Source organism: Felis catus, chromosome A1 (genome assembly GCF_018350175.1).
Source record: "Felis catus isolate Fca126 chromosome A1, F.catus_Fca126_mat1.0, whole genome shotgun sequence".
In the NCBI taxonomy this organism is placed as follows: Eukaryota; Metazoa; Chordata; class Mammalia; order Carnivora; family Felidae; genus Felis; species Felis catus.
In genome coordinates this window covers 121,187,080-121,205,596 of record NC_058368.1, presented here as the reverse complement: position 1 = coordinate 121,205,596, position 18,517 = coordinate 121,187,080, and the positions used below count along the sequence as shown (strand labels likewise).

Here is an 18,517-nt window from a genome sequence, read left to right as displayed (position 1 = left end):
CCACCCAGGCGCGCCGGGGGGGGGGGGGGGGGGGAGTACTTCCTTTTTACATACAATAATAAGAAATGCCAAAAAAACTAAATCAAAACTGGTCAAATATACTGATTTATTATTTTACCCAAATATATTTGGATAAAAGGTTGTTTTTAATAACAAATGAAAAATCTCATAAATATAACTAGAGCTATTAGCTCATTTTGTTTTTCAGGCCCCAATTTATCACAGAATTAATTTGTCAGCCAGAATCCTAATATATATTTGTCCTGTGAGGTCTAGTTCTCCATTCACAGTATTATCTTTGTAGTCGTTAGTCAGGGGTAGAGTAGGAGTATACGGGTATGGGTGTTGAAGAAGAGGGCTCCAATGGTGGACATTTCATCTCTCGATGCCACTCTTGAACCTCAACCACTCCTTATCCCTTGCTTTGGGCTAAAAAAAGTCTTGGATTCTAAACCAACTTCAGCATATTGGCATTATCTATTGAAATTTTATACGTGCGTCCCTTTGACTCAGTAATTTCCCATTTAGAAGTTGATTCAAGAGAAATGCCCACAAGATATGCAGAGTTACAAACAAAGGCATTTATTGTTACACTGTTTGTAACTGAAGACAAATGGAGCTGACCCAAATATCCAGCAGGAAGAGACTGTGCATGTACCATAATGTAGTCATAACAGAGGAACAAATAGGTAGAGTTGTGTATATTGACATGCATATAATGGAAAAGAAGATGGTAGGCGGTGCTCATATTATTCACAATATTATAGAAGGGCTTTGTAAGGAGAGACATTGCAAACTCAGATGCATAAGGGGGCCAGATGCATAAGGGGGCCAGACTGGTTTTATAAACGGGTCAGGTGGGGACTGTGACAACCTTGAGAGCACACTCTATGTGAAACCAACTGACATCACTCAGCCTCAGCTATTCTTTGCTAATGGGTTGACAGAACTTGGATTCTCCCAGAAAATCTATACATCATGGTCCTGTTCATGCTACTTTGTGATAGTCTATTTGCCTCTCTTCCACCTTGAAAGCTCCACAAAACTATTTCAGTTACATGAACCTCCTGATTTTTATTTTTTGGCAACCATTAGAAATATTAAAAAACATATATTCTCAGTGGTCATCTGCAAACTAGATGTGTCTTGCAGGCTCACTGCCCATCAACCTCTAAAATACTCTTACCAATGGCCCTCTCTGGGGAATCATGTTTTGGGCCATTATCAGAGTGGGGTCTTTCACTGTACCATCTGTACATTGCTTTATATTTGAGGGTGTTTGGGTTTGTTTGCTTAACCATGGCAAGAACCAGTTTATTGGTCCAGGGGAGAGGCAAAGGATGTATACAATGAAGAGTGAGGGCTCAGGCCTCCCCAGTGACCTAGAAATTCATTCCTCCACCAGGTCCTGGAGGCAGGCCTTGTATCAGTGGAGGAGAGGGAGAGTGGGTGGCTGTTGGAAATATGGGGTCCACAGTGTTCTCCAGTAAGGAGGCACCCCCTAATAGGTCCATGTCTAACAGGGCCCTGAGTCACGTGGGAACAACCGTGAGCATCACAAGCCTCTTGATCCACACCTGGTCCTGGGGCCATGACTTCCCCATGAAGAAACAGAGCGTATAACTTGGGGAGTGTCCACTTCCTTGGATGAAGACAATTGGATCTGCCAGGAAAGGGCCGTGGCCAAACATGCTTCCTTACTTGTTCCTAGTGACCTCACCATTGGCCTGTGACCACTACCAGGAAGGAGTGTCTCGCTCACAGCCCAGCTGATCTGGCTGGCAATGCCCCAGCCTCTGTGGCCAGAGGTGCTGGCTTGCCCTCCACAGAACCAGATTCTCCTCCCCACCCACCCTGCCCTCAGGGAAACCAGCACAAGCCTCATCTGGCAGGTCATGGCCCCATCAAGGGCACCCCAGGTCTGGCAGTCTTATTAGCTGCCCAGGCCATGTCCTATCCCCTGCTTCTGACCCCACCAACCAAGGGCTCCTAGGGCAGAAGACAGCCGGTGGAAGACATGGGGGCCAGGGGAGAAGGCGGTAAAAGGTGGAACTTTCACTCTGAGCAGCTGCAGCAGCGACACGAAGGGGGAGACTTTGAAGTATAGAGGGCCCATCACCCTGGCCCCAGCCCCTCCTGGCACTCACCTTCCTCAGGCTCCAACAGCCTCCTCAGGTGGGTTTTCAGTGGGTTCCGAGTTTGAGCAAACAGCAGAGATGCCCAAGTTGGGGCTCAGCAAGAACTGAGGGTGGTGCTCAGGGGCCACAGGTAGGCCCGAAGGCCTCGCATCTGGGAATGGGGCCAAGACCATGTCACTCAGAAACTCTTCCAGAATGTTCTGCGAGGTAGCACAGGTACTGCTCTGCCCTTGTTGTCTGGAGAGGTCTCTGGTTCAGGAAAGTCCCCAACTCCTGAGGTGACGAACTTGAAGAACTGGCCCGCAGGTCGTGGGGGTCCTCACTGGGTCCTCAGCTGAAGACTGCGCTCTCTTCCGGGGGAGGGCGGACCGGAAACTCCTTTTCCGGGGCCAAGGGTCAGCGTGCAGGCTCTGCATGTCTCATCTGGGTCGGGGCCTGGAAGAGGAGAAGTCCGCCAGCCCAGGGTCCTGCAGCCAGCAGGGGGCCCAGGAGGTGCGGATGTGGACGCTCCTGCGGCCCTGGGCCCGCCAGCGCCCCTCCCCCCTCCCCGGCCGCGCCTCAGCCAGGTAGGATCCTCGGCCTTCCCCACGTGGGGGTGGGGGTGGGGGTGGGGGGCAGGGCGGGGGGGGGGGGGCTGGCCCACCCAGGTCTCTGGACTCCCGGCACCTCTCCGAGTCGTAGGTGTGCACCCCCTTACCCGCAGCAGAGCTCTAGCGCGGTGGGGCTTTCTTGTCTATCTATTGCTTGTATAATAATCTACACGTGTATAATAAAACAATACGAATGCTGAGAGCACATTTACACTGGCCTATACTAACAAGGTCTGAACCAAAGGGAGTTTCCAGATTAGTTCAGACTAAAAGCAGTTTCAGGAATTTGACCTAGCTTTGGTTGTGTTACCGACCTCAAGAGTCTTGAATTGGGGGGTGGGGGGCGACCTGGATGGCTCGGTGGGTTGAGCGTTGGAGTTCGGCTGGGGTTAGGATCGCCTGGTTGGTGAGTTCCAGCTCCGCATCTGCTTGCTGCTGTCAGCGCACAGCCTACTTTGGATCTTCTGTCCCCCTCCCTTGTGCCCCTTCCCCTGCATGCATTCGCTCTCAAAAATAAACATTTGGAAAAGAAAAAAAAAAATGGGGGGGGGGCATCTGGGTGGCTCAGTCCGTTAAGCATCTGATTTTGGTTCAGGTCATGATATCACGGTTAGTGAGTTCGAGCCCCACATTGGGTCCCATTCTGACATTTCAGAGCCTGGAGCCAGATTGGGATTCTGTGTCCCCCTCTCTTTCTGCACCCCCCCCCCCTTACCCATTCTAGCTCTCTCTCTGGCTCTCAAAAATAAACATTTACACTTGATTTTAGCCAAAAGGCCAAGAAGCAATCAAAAATAAACATTTAAAAATTTTTTAAAAAAAGAAAAAAAAAAGAATCTTGATTTGATGGATACCCCTGGGCTCATCTGGATACATCTAGATAATGATAACGGGCTTATCTAGATAATATTTTGGACTAGGGTTTCTGTGGCCTTGAGATACTTCTGACTATCTTGGACTATATGAGTTTCTGGGGGTGAAAGTAGCATCTTAAGGATATACTGAGAGGACAATCACATCTCTCATTTCCAAGGTGTATCTTGAGCTTGTGGGAAAATGAATAAGGGATCATCATTCATTAATTTACTCATTCACTTGTTCATTCCACAAAGATGCTTTGGGTGTTTACCATGCACCTGTTTGGCTTTGGGCCACAGATGCCTTCATGGAGCTTGCGTCGTTGAAAGTGTTACCAAAGTAAATAGACGATCACAAAATAGGGTGAAAAGTAGTGTCGTGAGGGCCAGCACACCGTGTCGTGAAGAGACCCCACTGGAAATCCCTAAAAAGGTGGCACCTGGGCTGAATTTTGGGGGATGAGCCGGAGTTGGAGTCAGCCTGGTAAAGAAGAGGAGGTGGGGATTCCTGGTGGAGACACCCACAGGTGTGAAGGCGTGAGGGCAGGAGAGGACTTGGGATCTCCTGGGAACAGCCTGTGTTCTGTATAGCCAGAGCACGCAGTCTGGGGCAGGGCAGGCTTCAGGACTGCAGGGTGGGTCGCCATCTGATCACAAGTGCTTACGAAGCGGTCTGGGATGCCTGGGCTCTATCCTAAAAGCAGCCCAGAGCCAAAGACAGATTTTAGGCTAGGGAGATTTGGGAACTGTTTTATATATTTATGTCAACACATATTTTCGCCCAGAGTTTTCACTTTATGTTTCCTCGATTTTATGAACCAAAGGGGAAAATACTGTGTATTTAAGCAAGACAGAGAAGTAACTTGTTTTTAAAACAAACAAACAAACAAACAAACAAACAAACAAACACACCTCTGGGGCACCTGACTGGTGCAGTTGGGAGAGCATTTGATTCTTGATCTCCGGGTAATGAGTTGAGCCCCACGTTGGATGTAGAGATTACTTAAGAATAAACTTAAAAAAAAAAGAAGCTCTGCAAACTGATGGCTGAGAAATTGTAGCTTCTAAGTTTTACACCTTCCTGTGCTCTTGGGTTTTAGAGACATTTCATGACATGGCATACACAGCCCACAAGTTAATTAAGCCATCGGCTTAGAAGGTTGTTGGTAGATTCCAAGCCAGTTTCGAGGGTGTGTATGTATTCTCTATGGGGAGCTGGTTAAAGGCATCCATAACATTATGATAATCCTCACTGAATATTGCTAGCGTTCCAACTGGTATTTCATGTCATTCCTGGCGTCCTTACCCACTAAGGGCCTTGCTTCCCTGGAAAGGTAGGTGAATACTCAATTAATAGGAAGAGCATAAACATGTTCCATTTGGTGAGAACTTGACTTCCCTGTCTCTCAAGGTGAAAGGGAAAAGTCTGTGGTTTTTGAGAGGAGGGAGGGGAGGGAGGAGCAGACTGGGGTGACTGATGACGCTATGAAAGCCACACAATTGCTGTCAAGGTGGTTTTTCACCCCTGGAGCAGGGTGATCTCATTTGCTGCTGCATATGCATTCATCCTTGGTTTTCTGGTCTTTTGGCCATGAGGACATGTGTATCTGCTGAATGTGTGAGTGTGTTCCAGGGAGGCTGTGACGATTTTAGAGACAGACTAAGCAGGATTCAGATTCTTTGCAACTTGCTTAAGCTGTGAGAGCCCGGCACGGTTGCTCGCCCTCCCTGATCTGATTGCAGCATGCTTACATGGCATGGGCTTTTGTGAGAATTAAATGAAATGAGATATGTATGTGTAGCAACTGGCACATAACTGATGTTCCATAGATGTTAATTTCTTTTGCAACCCTGGACTGAAGCTGCCTTTAATTGGTTTCCAGGGGACTAGCCATTTGTCTCCTTTACTCTCCGTCACGCTTCCTTTTCATGGGTAGGGAGACACATTTAGGGTACTCAGAGGGACCTGCCTTCCAGTCCTCGTTACTACTCACTTTGGATAGGTGACTCCGTACTTTTGTAACTTAAGATTCCTCCTCCTCCTCTTCCTTCTTCGTCTTCTTTTCTTCTTGAGAGAGAGAGAGGGCACAAGTGAGTGAGGGGCAGAAAGAGAGAGAGGGGGAGAATCCCATGAAGCACAGATAGAGATTGGGGGGGGGGCAGAGAGAATGAAGTGGGGCTCATCTGGGGCTAGTGTTTTACCCAAAGTGCGGTGAGATGTAGATTCCTTCCCTGTAAAATGGGAACAGTAATGCTCGATGTTTCTGTACCTTTCTACAGTCAGTGTGAGGATTCCGTAAAGTAAGGCAGGGTTCTCAGACTTTAGAAGGCACCAGAATCATTCATTTAAAGCTTGTTAAAACAGATTGCTAGACTCCCTCCTCAGGGGTTCTGATTCAGTAAGTCTGGGGTGGGGCCTGAAAATTTGCATTTCTAACCAATTCCCAGGCAGTGCTGATGCAATAGTCCCAGGCCACACTTGGAGAACAGTGCCTGGCACACATTGAACCCAGATGGATGTGAGCGACTGTCACCCATTGTCTTTTGGGGCAGGGGTGATACTATAGACACCACAACATGGCTATAATTCTAGGTTTAGGGTCCTTATTTTGACTATGTGAAATAATTGTTTAATTTAGTGTGTTTAGGGGGTTAGAATTTACAAGTTATTTCTGTCTAAGGTATCCATGTGACTCAGACACAGGAATGAAGGGCCCAGACTGACCAGGTCCCATTGGCAGTTTTATCAGTCTGGTCCCCTTGAGGCATGCCTGGACTCAAAAGACAAATTCCTGGAATATTCTCCTATTGCTTTCTACCAGGTGTTGAGGACATGTTTGGGGGGAACTGGGGAAAATGACAGGAGACTTCCACACGCCCGAGTCTCCTTTGGTCTTGTATAAAAAGTCTCATTATCCTCAGGGTTTTTAAGTCTGTGAAGGAAGGATCTTCCCACTGAGGAAATCATAGGCCCCGACTCTTTTATTTTAGAAGGTGGATGGCAAAGATTAGGGGCATGGTGACACCCCTGCCACTTAATGAGCAGTCTGAGTTACAGATCTAAAATTAACAGCTTCTCCTCCTCCCTCCCTCCCACCCACCCAATACTTAAACTCTCCTTTGTCATTGCTTCTCAGAGCCCTCAGAGTTGCAAGAAATGTTGCCTGGATCCCCAAACCTTCAAAAATGGCCAGGCGTGGGGCTCAGTGTTGCATTAGGGTTAACATTCTAGGTCCTAGGGGCTGATAGATGGGGCCCATCTCCTCATTTTGTGGCTTGGAGTGTGATCTCAGCAAGTGACCTTCTGAACTCCATTTTCTTATCTGAATTGAGGACAGTAACAGCACTCATTTCAAAGAGTTCTTGGGAGGGACAATTAGATAAGAATGTGAGGACTCAAGGAGTGACAGCTATTGTTACTGTGGGGGGATTTTTAAGAGTTTGGGCACCGACTCCTGCATGCCGTCCCTGAGCTATCACTTTTACGGAGTTATCCAGTAGTATTCATTTGGTTTGTGGGGCCTACCTAGACTCTCAACTTTTCTTCATTTGTTTATATAGCTTTGGGCCACAGGAGAAGGGAGAAAACCCTTCGCATGAGGCCTGGGGAAAGACATGGGGACGCGGACGGTGGCAGGTTCTGTGAGGATCCCAACCCTGCCTAACCCTGAGAACTTCTTCTCAGTCCCTGTGAAGAAGGGTTAGAGCCATGAGCTGAAGGATCTCTTCTCACCTGGTGATATGGGACACTCAGTGGCTCCAAGGCCAAGCAGACAGAATGCAGAGCTGGGGAAAGGGGTGCATTGAGAACCCAAGGGAACCCAAGTCTCTTAGCAGTCCCAGGAGGCTGAATCCTTGGTGGCACAGCCGGGTGTTCATAGCAGCCACGGCGTTCATGGGACAACAAGGTAATTCCTATAGAAACCCGTAGGTGGGTAGGATGTAGGAATGAATATGAGGGGGTTGTTCCGGGGTTCTCCCTCTAGATGGGGAGAAATCCATAATGGGGGCGGGAGGGACTGCAATTATACGGGTGTGCATAGGTGAGGTGAGGGACGTTTGGGTGATGTGGCTGAAGCATGCTGCAGAGTGCTGGGTACATGGTGAGCATCCAGGAACCAGTCATTATTACTAGCTGTTCCCTGACACCCTGCTCTCTCCTTGTGCCCACAGGGCAGGGCAGTCTGAGCTGTGAGTATTGGAGGACGTGAGAGCCCTCATCCCCTCACAGACCTCTTTGAAGGATGCAGAGTGGGATGTTAACCCTATTTCAAGTTGATTTTCTCCACCAGAAGCATGAAGTATCTAATTTTGAGAAGAAAGAGTAACTTTTTCTTAGTTGATAGGAAGTAATGATGGTCCTGGATGGCTTTGAGGAACAATAGATTTGAGTCAGAAGACCTGGGTTCAAGTCCTAGCTCTGTTATCTTTGAAATGTGAGGCCACAGGCTAATTCTTTAATGTCCTCATTTGTAAAATGGACAAAACTGCCTGTCCTGCCAACAGATAATCAATGTAACAATGTTTTGTAAATGGTCACGTTCTGATAAGGCAGTTAAGGAAAGTGGTTTTGGTGTGGCTGATGATGTCTTCTAGGGCTACTGGCCTTCAACGAGGGGATGATCTCTTATTCCGAAATGAAGACTAATGAGGGAGTTCGGGCATGGAACCAAATGAGGGATATAGACATATTTTGGGATATTCTTGGGTATTCACTACCTACTCCTAAGGCTGGTTCCCAGGACATGAGCCTAATAGTCTTACCGGAATGTGTCACTGGGCCAAACCTGAGGATGTGACAGGTTCCCCCCCCCCCCCCCCACTTCTGCTATGGCCATGTATGACAGTCTACCTTCCAGGCTGGGAACTTGTAGGCTGTTAGCCCAGGGCCTGTAACACAGCAAGTTTGCCATCAGGGTTCACAAAATGACTCAGTAAGTGAATGAGTGCTTGGAAGATGTGGTTTCTTTTTTTGGATCACGCTCCTTGACTATATTCTGCACACTTGCTCTCATTCTCACACCTCTTCACACCTCATCAAATATCCTCAAAACTGTGGATACAGACTTGAACATGGAAACACCCCTACTTGGGTCTAAAAAGCAGGAATACCTGAGAAAGAACAATATGAATTGCTTTCTTTCCTGAGCCATTGGTGCCTTGGGGATCAACTTTGGGGAAGAAGGGAGATTTGGGAATTGGTTGCTGGTGGCGGGATGGGGTGGGGTCAATGGACAAAATCTGTGGAGAATGTGTCTGTCTTAGCACAATACCGTTTTGTAACTTAAAAAAGAGATGTAGATTCTAGGGACTTCCAGTGTTTTCTGAAGGCTTTTATGATTTCAAGCCAGGGCACATCTTAATCTTTTGCTGGTTTCCGTTGTTGTTCGCAGAACCTCTTAGAAATGGTGATAACAATGACATCAATGAGGATGTGATTAAGGGCTTGCTCTGCACCTCCCCATGCATACTTTGTCTCATTTTCCACAACAACTCTGTAAGATCGGTTATAATTTCCACCCCATTTAACAGATGAGGAAACAGAGGTTCAAGGGGTTAAGTGATTTCCCCAAGGTAACATAATCAGTCACCTTAATTTAAATTATATTCAAATCCTGGTCTGATAGTTGCATCCATGTCCTTCTTCACCCCCTTGAACTAACTCCTTCAAGAAGTGTAAGGTTTTGGGGCTCCTGGGTGACTCAGTTCAGCTTCTGACTTTGGCTCAGGTTATGATCTCATGGTTTGTGAGTTCCAGCCTGCTTTGGATCCTCTGTCTCCCCCTCTCTCTACCTTGCCCTCTCTCTCTCTTTCTCGCTCAAAAATAAACATTAAAAAAAGTTTACGGTTGTCTCTGAAGTATTTTCGAAGCAGTTGAAATAAAGCCCTTCACAATGTAGATTGTGTTTCCTTGACAAGAAGGTCTCCCCCTCCCCAGTACATCCCTTCAAGGGCTTTTTCAGACAGTCCCCCACCCTGGAGTTCAGCCTAGGGCCTGGGGGAGAAAATGGGACAAGAGAACAATAAAACGAAAGATCCCAAGGCCTGTAACTGATCATGACTGAAACACACTTTCCCAGCTTCACAGAAATGTCAATCTGAATCTCTTTGTTCTAAAAGTTCTAGTTTCACAAAGCATCAATTTCCCCTAATAATAAGCCTTTTTATTCTTCATCTAATGATGCAGCTAGGTCTTGAGAATTCTTATGATCTCTCTTGCTCATCCAGGATGACAGGTGCACGCACAGTGAATTTATCACTTCCCTCCTTTTCCTTTACCATCATACATGATATCCACCCCAGCACAAACAGGGGTTCTTAGCAGCCCCCCATATCCTCTGCCCCCTCGCTCTCTTACAGCCATGCACAGCTCTGAGCTCTCTGCTCAGCACCATCAGTTCTCCATGAATAAGCTTGTCCTATTTTCTTTGCCCACCCCTCCACGGTGACTCTTGTGTCAGCTGAGTGTACTGTGGGCACTTCCTCATGGTGGGGGGGGGGGGCGGTATTTTTGACTGGTTGTATGTTTGAACTAACATCACTCATGAGCTCTGTTCCAGGTACACTCTGAGAGCTTTGAACAGATGATCTCATGTGCTGCTCACAACACCCTGATGAGGTGGGTCCTGATAGTAAACCCCCTGTACAGAGGAGGAAACTGAGGCATGAGCAGCCATCCAAAGACACAAAGCCCTCTAAGTGTCTAGATTCTGGAGATTGTCTTAACCACTGGGACTCACTGGCTTGGGGTTGTTCTGGAAACTTCTATGTGAATGTTGGACGGTGTTGAGCATAATACCTGGCTTTTGAAGTTTTCAGCCCAAAGGGTTCTAGAGAACCAATGTGGACAATAACCTTGAAAAGGTCAAGCCAAGCAATAACAATGACTATAGAGGTTTACAGAATAGCCATAGACCATTTGAAATTACCAAGAAATGACAGAAAGCAGGGCACAGGAATGGTAGTGGGAAATGCCCCTGCTCCTGCCTCCACCCGTCATCACCTGCAAGACCTTCTCCCAGTCATCTGCATCTTCCCTCCCCTTCTGTCTTGTAGTGGCCATCCCAAGATAGCTAATAGGCCCTTAGGACAATTCTCTAGGTTTCAGGTACATCAGTAGCACTTAGGGAGCCTATCTAAAATGCAGATTCTGTAAATTCTGATTCAAGAGGCCTGAGAAAGGGACCCATAGTTTTTCATTCTTACTGTGCACCTCAGAAGGTCCTAATATAAGAAGTCTCCAAACCAGTTTAAAGTCACCAGTGCTGTTTGGATTACAGCATTAGGGGAAGGAAGCAAGGAGTCCATTTGGTCCATGGCCTGGCTTGGCCTCGAGCACTCCCTCACGGATGGCTGTGAGCATAACTAGTCTCGTGACCCCATTGTTGTTGTTATTTACCTCTGCTGCTGGGGAGGATCCAGCTGAGTAGCTCTTCATCTTGATCTGTTCTGCTTATTGTGGGAGCTCAATAATATTTGTTATTATTTTTTAAATCTTCTTGACTAGAATCAAGATTTTTGTCTGCTGGTATGAGATATCCGACCAGGGGATTACCTTACCTTTGAGTCCACATTTAGACCTACTGAAATGATTGGGGAAGAATAGGGAAGAGATGCTGCACGAAAGAATGACAGCTGCTTGTTTAGGTGTGGACACAACTGAAGTTGCCCCCACACTCAACTTTCCCCTGATTGATTTATGCTGGAAACCTCACCTTTCACAGGAGGGTTTTTCCCAAGAAGAGGAGTGGCCACCCTTCCCATCCCAGATACAATCTCCTGCCAGGCACTCCCAATTGTTGCACTCATTTTATGGCCAAATCAATGTCTAGTTGCCTTTAATCACCAGCTCCATCAGGTTAGTAATAAATCTCTGAACAGGTTTTGCAATTAGTTACTTGGTTTTTCTTGGTCCATATCATGCTTCTAAAACCAGTACTCATCTAATGTCCACATTGGCTATAGGCTTGACTAGGGCAAGAAACACACCTATCTTGAGAGGCTCACTCAGTGCCTGAAATATACAAGGTGTTCTGCAAATGTTTGTTGATTACGTGATTATAGTTTTATAAATCCACAGGTTTTTTTGTTTTGTTTTGTTTTGTTTTGTGGTAGCTGCCGCCAGACTCTGTGGGGCTGGATAGATAAAACTACAAATAAAATTTCATCTCGGACAAAAATGAGAAGATTTAAGGCATTTGTTTTAATTTTTCTGTAAAGCTAAATTTATGTTGTGTAAAAATACAGCCTATTCTGAGACTGTGTTCTTCCTAATCTGTGAGTATTAAAATTACCTTTATTTTATGAGGTGATGGTAATAGATGTGCCTGTATTGATAGAACTGACTCCCACCCTGTTCTTTTGAGGAGGTTCCCACATCTTCTGCCTAGATAACTGAAGCAGACTAGATGACTTGTCTAGGTGACTCCAGAAGTAGCCTTCCTGAGTCCACTCTTCCCCCTGATCTATCAGGACTTCTCATGACAAACCAGAGAAGTTGATCCTAGCTTTCACTCTCTTGAGGTACTTCCTCAAATATAGAAAGGCTTTTTAAAAGACGATGGGTTTAAATCTAGTGTGTTCTCCTCCGTCGGATCCTGGAACAGAAAAAGAGCACAAGTGGAAAAACTGGTAAAATCCTAACAAAGTTTGTAGTTTAGTTCATGGCAATCTACCAGTGCTAATGTCTTTGTTGTGCTGGATGTACCATGGTTATGTAAGATATTTATAGAAACTGGGTGAAGAATATAAGAAGTCTGTATTATTTTTTGTAACTTTTGTATGAATCTAAAATTATTCCCAAATAAAAAGTTTATTAAAAAAAAAGATAAGTTCTCACAGTCTTGTGTGTTAAACAATCCAGCTGACTAGAGTTAGACTTTAAAAATGTAAATCAGAGGGGCACCTGGGTGGTTCAATGGGTTGAGCATCCGACTTCGGCTCAGGTCATGACCTCGCAGTTTGTGAGTTCAAGCCCTACATCGGGCTCTGTGCTGACAGCTCAGAGCCTGGAGCCTGCTTCAGATTCTGTCTGTCTGTCTGTCTGTCTGTCTGTCTGTCTCTGCCCCTTCCCTGTTCACACACTGTCTTATCTCTCTAAAAGAATAAACATTAAAAAAACTTTTTTTAAATGTAAATTAGAGCCTATCAGAATTTTTCTTAAAATCATCAATGGCTTCTCATTGCTCTATGAGTAAAATTCCAAATCCATACCAGGCCCTTGAGAATTGGCCCTGCGTATTGTCTCCCACCTTATCTCCTGTCTGGCCACTCTACCTTTGAGCACTTTATTCTGGTCACACTGGTCTTCCTTCAGTTGATCAATGAGGCCGTGCTTGTCCCTGCTTTAGGCCTTTCCCCTCGCCTCTGCCTTGGACCCTCTTCCTCGAGGTCTCCACATGGCTGGCTTGTCTTGATGTTTGGGTGCCTTTGCTGCCCACCTGCTCGAAAGTAGCTTCCCTTCATTTCACCTTGCTTTGTGTTCTTCACCACACTTAATACTATCTGTCAAATTATTTAAATGGTTTATTTGATTATTATTTATTTGTTTATTATCTTCTCCTCCTCCTGGGATGTCAGCTCCATGAGGACAGAGGTTCAGTTTTCATCACTGTATCTTCATCCCCCTTCATAATAGGGGCTCTGGATTTATTTGCCTAATGAACCAAAGAAGGGACATTTCATCCCTTCCTAACTCCTGGTTATGGGTGAGAAGATTCAGCTTCCACGGCCTCTGGCACTTCTCTTTCCCACAGCTCTTGCCCACCTGGATTGTAACCGTCCAGTGACCCATTTGTTTCCTTCACTAGGCCCTAAGCTCTGGTGGGTGGTACAATGTCACTTGCTTTTGTACTTGCAGAGGTGGCACAATGCCTGGGACAACACTGACACCCAGTAGTGGTAAAAGTCATTAGGACCCCTGCCTCAGACACTTGCCAACTTGGGGAGTCAGAAGTGAACTGTATTCTAGATAAGATCAGTCACTGACCACTTAATTCATCTTTGTATTGTCAGTGCCTTGCCTTGGAATACTCTCAATCTGTGCATTTGAAAAAAAAATTTTTTTATTAAAATTTTTAGAAGGTTTATTTATTTATTTTGAGAGAGAGAAGAGAGAGCAAGGTAGGGGCAGAGAGAGAGAAAGAGAGAGAAAGCATCCCAAGCAGGCTCCACACCGCTGGCACAGAGCCCGACGTGGGGCTCGAACCCACAAACTGCAAGATCACAACCTGAGCTGAAATCAAGGGTCAAATACTTAACCGACTGAGCTGCCCAGGCTCCCCTTGATCTGTGCCTTTTGAATGAATAAAGGAGAGGATGGGGAAAAGACAGGCTGGCTATGTGATTAGAGGGAGTTCAGAATGAACTTTGAAATTCAGCCACTATCTAAGTACTGGCCAGAGTGTATACTCAAGGGAAGAGTGAATTGGAGGTCTCACGTTCATTCTGCCTTCCTGTGTTTTATCTCTTAATCTATTTGCTTGGGCCTTTTGTCAGTCTCATTTTCTCCAGGTAGACATTTTGTTGGCCATACTGTCTTCATTTCAGTCTCCCTTTCCTCCTTCCTTCTTTCTGTTACTGAGTTAAGGTCTTTTCCAAACTGTAAACCCAAAGCTGCTGCTTTGATTCCCCGGCAACCGCACTCAGCAGTCATCACAACCTGCAGGGGACACCCAGGGGGAGAAACGACCTCTTGCCTAATTAAGCAACAGTCCTTCATTCTTTTTGATTTAAGCAAGAGATGGCATAAAACCATGGAAAGAGTCTGTAACTCGGAGGTAGACCAAATGGGTTTCAGAACTCTTAGATATGCAGGTGGCCAACAGACCCATGAAAAGATGCTGAAAATCAGTCGTCATCAGGGAAATGCAAATCAAAACCACAACAAGGTATCACTTTACACTTGTCATAATGGCTAAATAAAAAATGTACTAAATAACAAATGTTGGCAAAAATGTGGAGAAAAAGGGACCCTTGTGTACTATTAGTGGGAATACAAATTGGTGCAGCCACTGTGGAAAACAGTAGGAAGTTTCCTCAAAAAAAATTGAAAACAGAATTACCATATGATCCAGTAATTCTACTACTGGGTATTTACTCTAAGAAAGAAAAAAACACTAATCCAAAAAGATATATGTTTATTGCAGCATTATGTACAGTAGCCAAATTATGTAAGCAGTTCATGTGTCCATTGATAGATGAATGGATAAAGGAGATGTAGAGTGTGTGTGTGTGCATGTGCGTGTGCGTGTGCATGTATACATATATAAAATGGAATGTTACTCAGCCATAAAGAGAGTGAAAGCTTGCCATTTGCAACAACATGGATAGATCTAGAGAGAATAATGCTAAGTGAAATAAGTCCGAGAAAAAGTACCGTATGATTTCCCTCATATGTGGAATTTAAGAAACAAATGAACGATGAAAAAAAAGAGACAAAAAACAGACTCTTAAATACAGAGAGCAAATTGGTAGTTACCAGAGGGGAGGTGGGTGTGCAGATGGGTGACATAGATAAAGGGGATTAAGGATACACTTATCTTGATGAGCCCTGAGAAATGTATAGAATTTTGAATCATTTTATTGTACACCTGAAACTAATATAATGTTGTATGTTAATTGTACTTCAATTAAAAAAAACACCTGTCTTGTAATAAGTGAGTTATTTGGCAGAGGAAATTTAAACTCCTAGAGCCTTGGTTTCCTCATCCACAGAATGGGGAAAATGCACACCTCTTTGCTTGGTTAATGGAGAGTAATTTAGATTCACAAAGGTCAAGCCGTGGTCTGGGGGTGCTGACCAAGAGGATCCTATCTTCCAAAGAGGGATGCATGTGTTTCAGTGGCTGTCAATTTATGAGTGGCCCCCGAGTTTGAGAAGATAAAGTCTCTTGGCTGTTTCCTGCCCTCCAGTCTGCTTGTGTAGTTTCAATTTATTTTAGTAATGAATTCAGTTGGCATTTTCCCTCTGGAATCCTGTTATTAAAACAAAGTTGACAGAGACCCTGCTCGCAGGTACAACAGCGTAGGAATGAAATGAACTCCTATGTACAATATGAGTCTCAATATTGGTTCAGCCTTGGCATGACACTTAGAATGAGTGAGAGCAGTGGGAATCTCATTAATCCTCACAATTTAGCACCAGCCTCCGGGAGAGGAGAAAATCATGTCTGATCGTACTGTCCTGTTAGCCTTGTAAATTCACAGGGGAGGGCGGTAAAAGGAGCAAGAGTATTTATCCTAACTCTTTGGTCATTTGCTTGTGGATCTAAGACCAAAGACTAATTGAACTCACAGAAGTAAAATGGTGTTGTCGTGAGAAGGCTCAGGTAGGTGGAGAGAACTGTTATCAGTCAGCCCTTCACCTTTCATTTAATGAGCATCTGGTATGTGCTAGCCACTGTTCTGGGCACTGTGAATGGAAAGGTTAAGAAGCCAGTCAAAATCCTTGCCCTCAAGGAGGTTACATTCTGGTAGGAAGAGGTGGACAACAACCAAATGAGCGAGTTAGCTAATAACTTCTGTAACGAAAATAAAACAGCGTAATGTTAGTAGGACTCCCATATGGGAGTGGTGGGGACTTATAGGTTAATAGTCAGGAAACACTTCTTTGAAAATGTGACACAGGAGTGAAAAGTGGATTTTTGGATGGAGGCAGCTGCAGAGATGGAAGTTACCAGCATCTCGCTAAGGAACAGGATGAGGGGAAGCCTTGTGCCTGGAATGGGTTCAACATTAGGGAGAAAAAAAGACCCCTCAGTCTCCTCTAAATGCTAACATACAAGTACTTAACATTTCCACATTCTTAACTACTTACTAGTGACGTTTATTACTTACCAGCAATGTGACCTTGGACAGGTTATGCAGTCATTCTAATTTGACAGGTATAACCTGACAGTTGTAAAGACTCCACAGCTCCATAGCCTTCTTACAAGAAGTATACATGATACTAGCAATAAATGCTAGTAACTCTCGAGTGCTTATTATTTGCTGGGCACTATGGTAAGTGATTCACATAGAATACCTCATTTGATCTTGATAACTTTCTTAATAAAGTAAGAATCATTGTAATCTCTGTTTTGCAGATGAAGAAACTGAGTGCAGAGAGAGTAACTTGCTCATCCAGAGTTGGGTAAAGCTCTCAACTTTACCCCCATATCTTAGAACAGTGCCCATCGGGTGCTTAGCCCAGTGTCTGAAAGTGGTGGCTCTCAGTGCTTCTAGATCTATCGTTACTACGAACATTTTCTTTCTTCCACTTTATCACAGCTTTGATTGATTTGAGAATCTGGGTTTTAGAATGTGACTTTCAGGAGTCAGGGATTTGCCGTAGAGCCAGAGCTGGACGCCAGACCTTCTGAGTCCTGATCCCTAGGTCTTTCCCCTATGGTGTGCCTCCCTGGAGTTTTTGCTTATTATAATTAGGCATATTTTGAAAGGAACCCTCAGAAATACACCCTGAATTTGCTTCAGTAGATCCAGCTGTTTGCAAAACAATAGGTTCAATTTCTTCCTTAATACTGCTTCTATTAACATTTAAAAGATGCCTCCATATTCATTGTTCCTATTTTAAGCTAAAAAATCATCAGAGCATTTCAGTATTCATCAACTGATGAAGCCCACTGGGTGTCTGAATCGACACCTCCTCTGCCACCTGTTACCCAGGCATGACTCTCTGTGCCTGTCTAGCTCCTCCTTGTGTACGTCCCAGGAAGTTCAGGTCTCTTTGAGACTTCACAGGTAGGAAACTTTTTTCCTGGTAAGTCTGTTTGGTTTTTTTGCATATGGTCATTCAAATTCTCTTGGATTTCTACAATGGAAATTTAAATGGGAATTTTTTTTTTAAAGTCCTCTTGTATAGGATTGTTGGATGCTATCCTATCTACCTCTGAGAGTGAAGGAGAGCACATCTGACCTCCCTTCCTTGCCAGGCAGTTGTAGTTATAAATGGAAGGAGGACGTGACAGAGGAAAAGTAAGGCAACAAGGGTCTCTTTCCTCTTTATTATCCATGAGGCTAAACCTCTTCTGATCTTTCTCTGAGACTGGGGCTGATGTTATCCAATGTTATCTTTGGACTTGAGATGCCTACTCCATGTCTCTGCTTAGAAGTCTTAACAGGCAACTCAAATTTAACGTGATGAAGACAAAACTGCTGACCTTCATCCCCAGATTTGGTCATCTTTCAGACTTCCCCATATGTGTTAATAGCAACTCTGTCCTTTGAGGTGCTCGAGTAAAAATTTTGGACTCTTCTCCACCATTTTGCCCTCCCTTATATGATCCTGTGTCCAGTTCATCAGCAACAACTGTTGGCCTTCATCTTCCAAATAGATTTGGAAGCTGACCATGTCTTTTGCCTTTGTAGTTGCAACTGTGGACCAAGCTACCATCCTTTTTCCTGATTTCCATGGTCTCTTAACTGGCCTGCTTTCACTCAAGCCCTTCTTCTTCATACTCATTATGATAGCTACAGTGATCCTTTTAAATCTGCATTGGTGAATGCCCCACCTTTGCTCAAAACACTCCAGTGGGAGCGCCTGGGTGTCTCGGTTGAGTGTCCAACTTCGGTTCAGGTCATAATCTCATGGTTCGTGAGTTCAAGCCCCATGTCGGGCCCTGGGCTGACAACTCAGAGCCTGGAGCCTGCTTTGGATTCTGTGTCTCCCTCTCTCTCTGCCCCTCCCCCCACTGTGCTCTGTCTCTGCCTGAAAAATAAATAAACATTAAAAAAATTAAAAAAGAAACCACTCCAATGGCTTTCTGTCTCTTAGAATGAAAATTAAATTCTTAAAATGGCCTATTAAGCCCTCCAGGATCCTGCTGCTCCCCTTATAATTCTAATCTCAGTTAATCTACCCCCTTATCCATTCTAGAATGTAAATTCTGTGAGGGAGGAATATTTGTCTGATTTTTCAGTGCCAACAATGGTA

General features: G+C 45.0%; 1 protein-coding gene and 1 pseudogene across 1 annotated transcript in view; both read right to left on the bottom strand.

Annotated features, from left to right (window-relative positions):
- The window catches only part of SH3RF2 (SH3 domain containing ring finger 2), a 143,920-nt gene extending 141,349 nt beyond the window's left edge, over positions 1-2,571 (bottom strand). The window contains exon 1 of the mRNA XM_045060495.1: positions 2,148-2,571. The gene's annotated coding sequence lies outside the window, so the exon portion shown is untranslated. The remainder of the gene's footprint in view (positions 1-2,147) is intronic.
- Positions 98-2,554, bottom strand: LOC123379115 (annotated as a pseudogene).
- Positions 2,572-18,517: the final 15,946 nt, after the last annotated feature.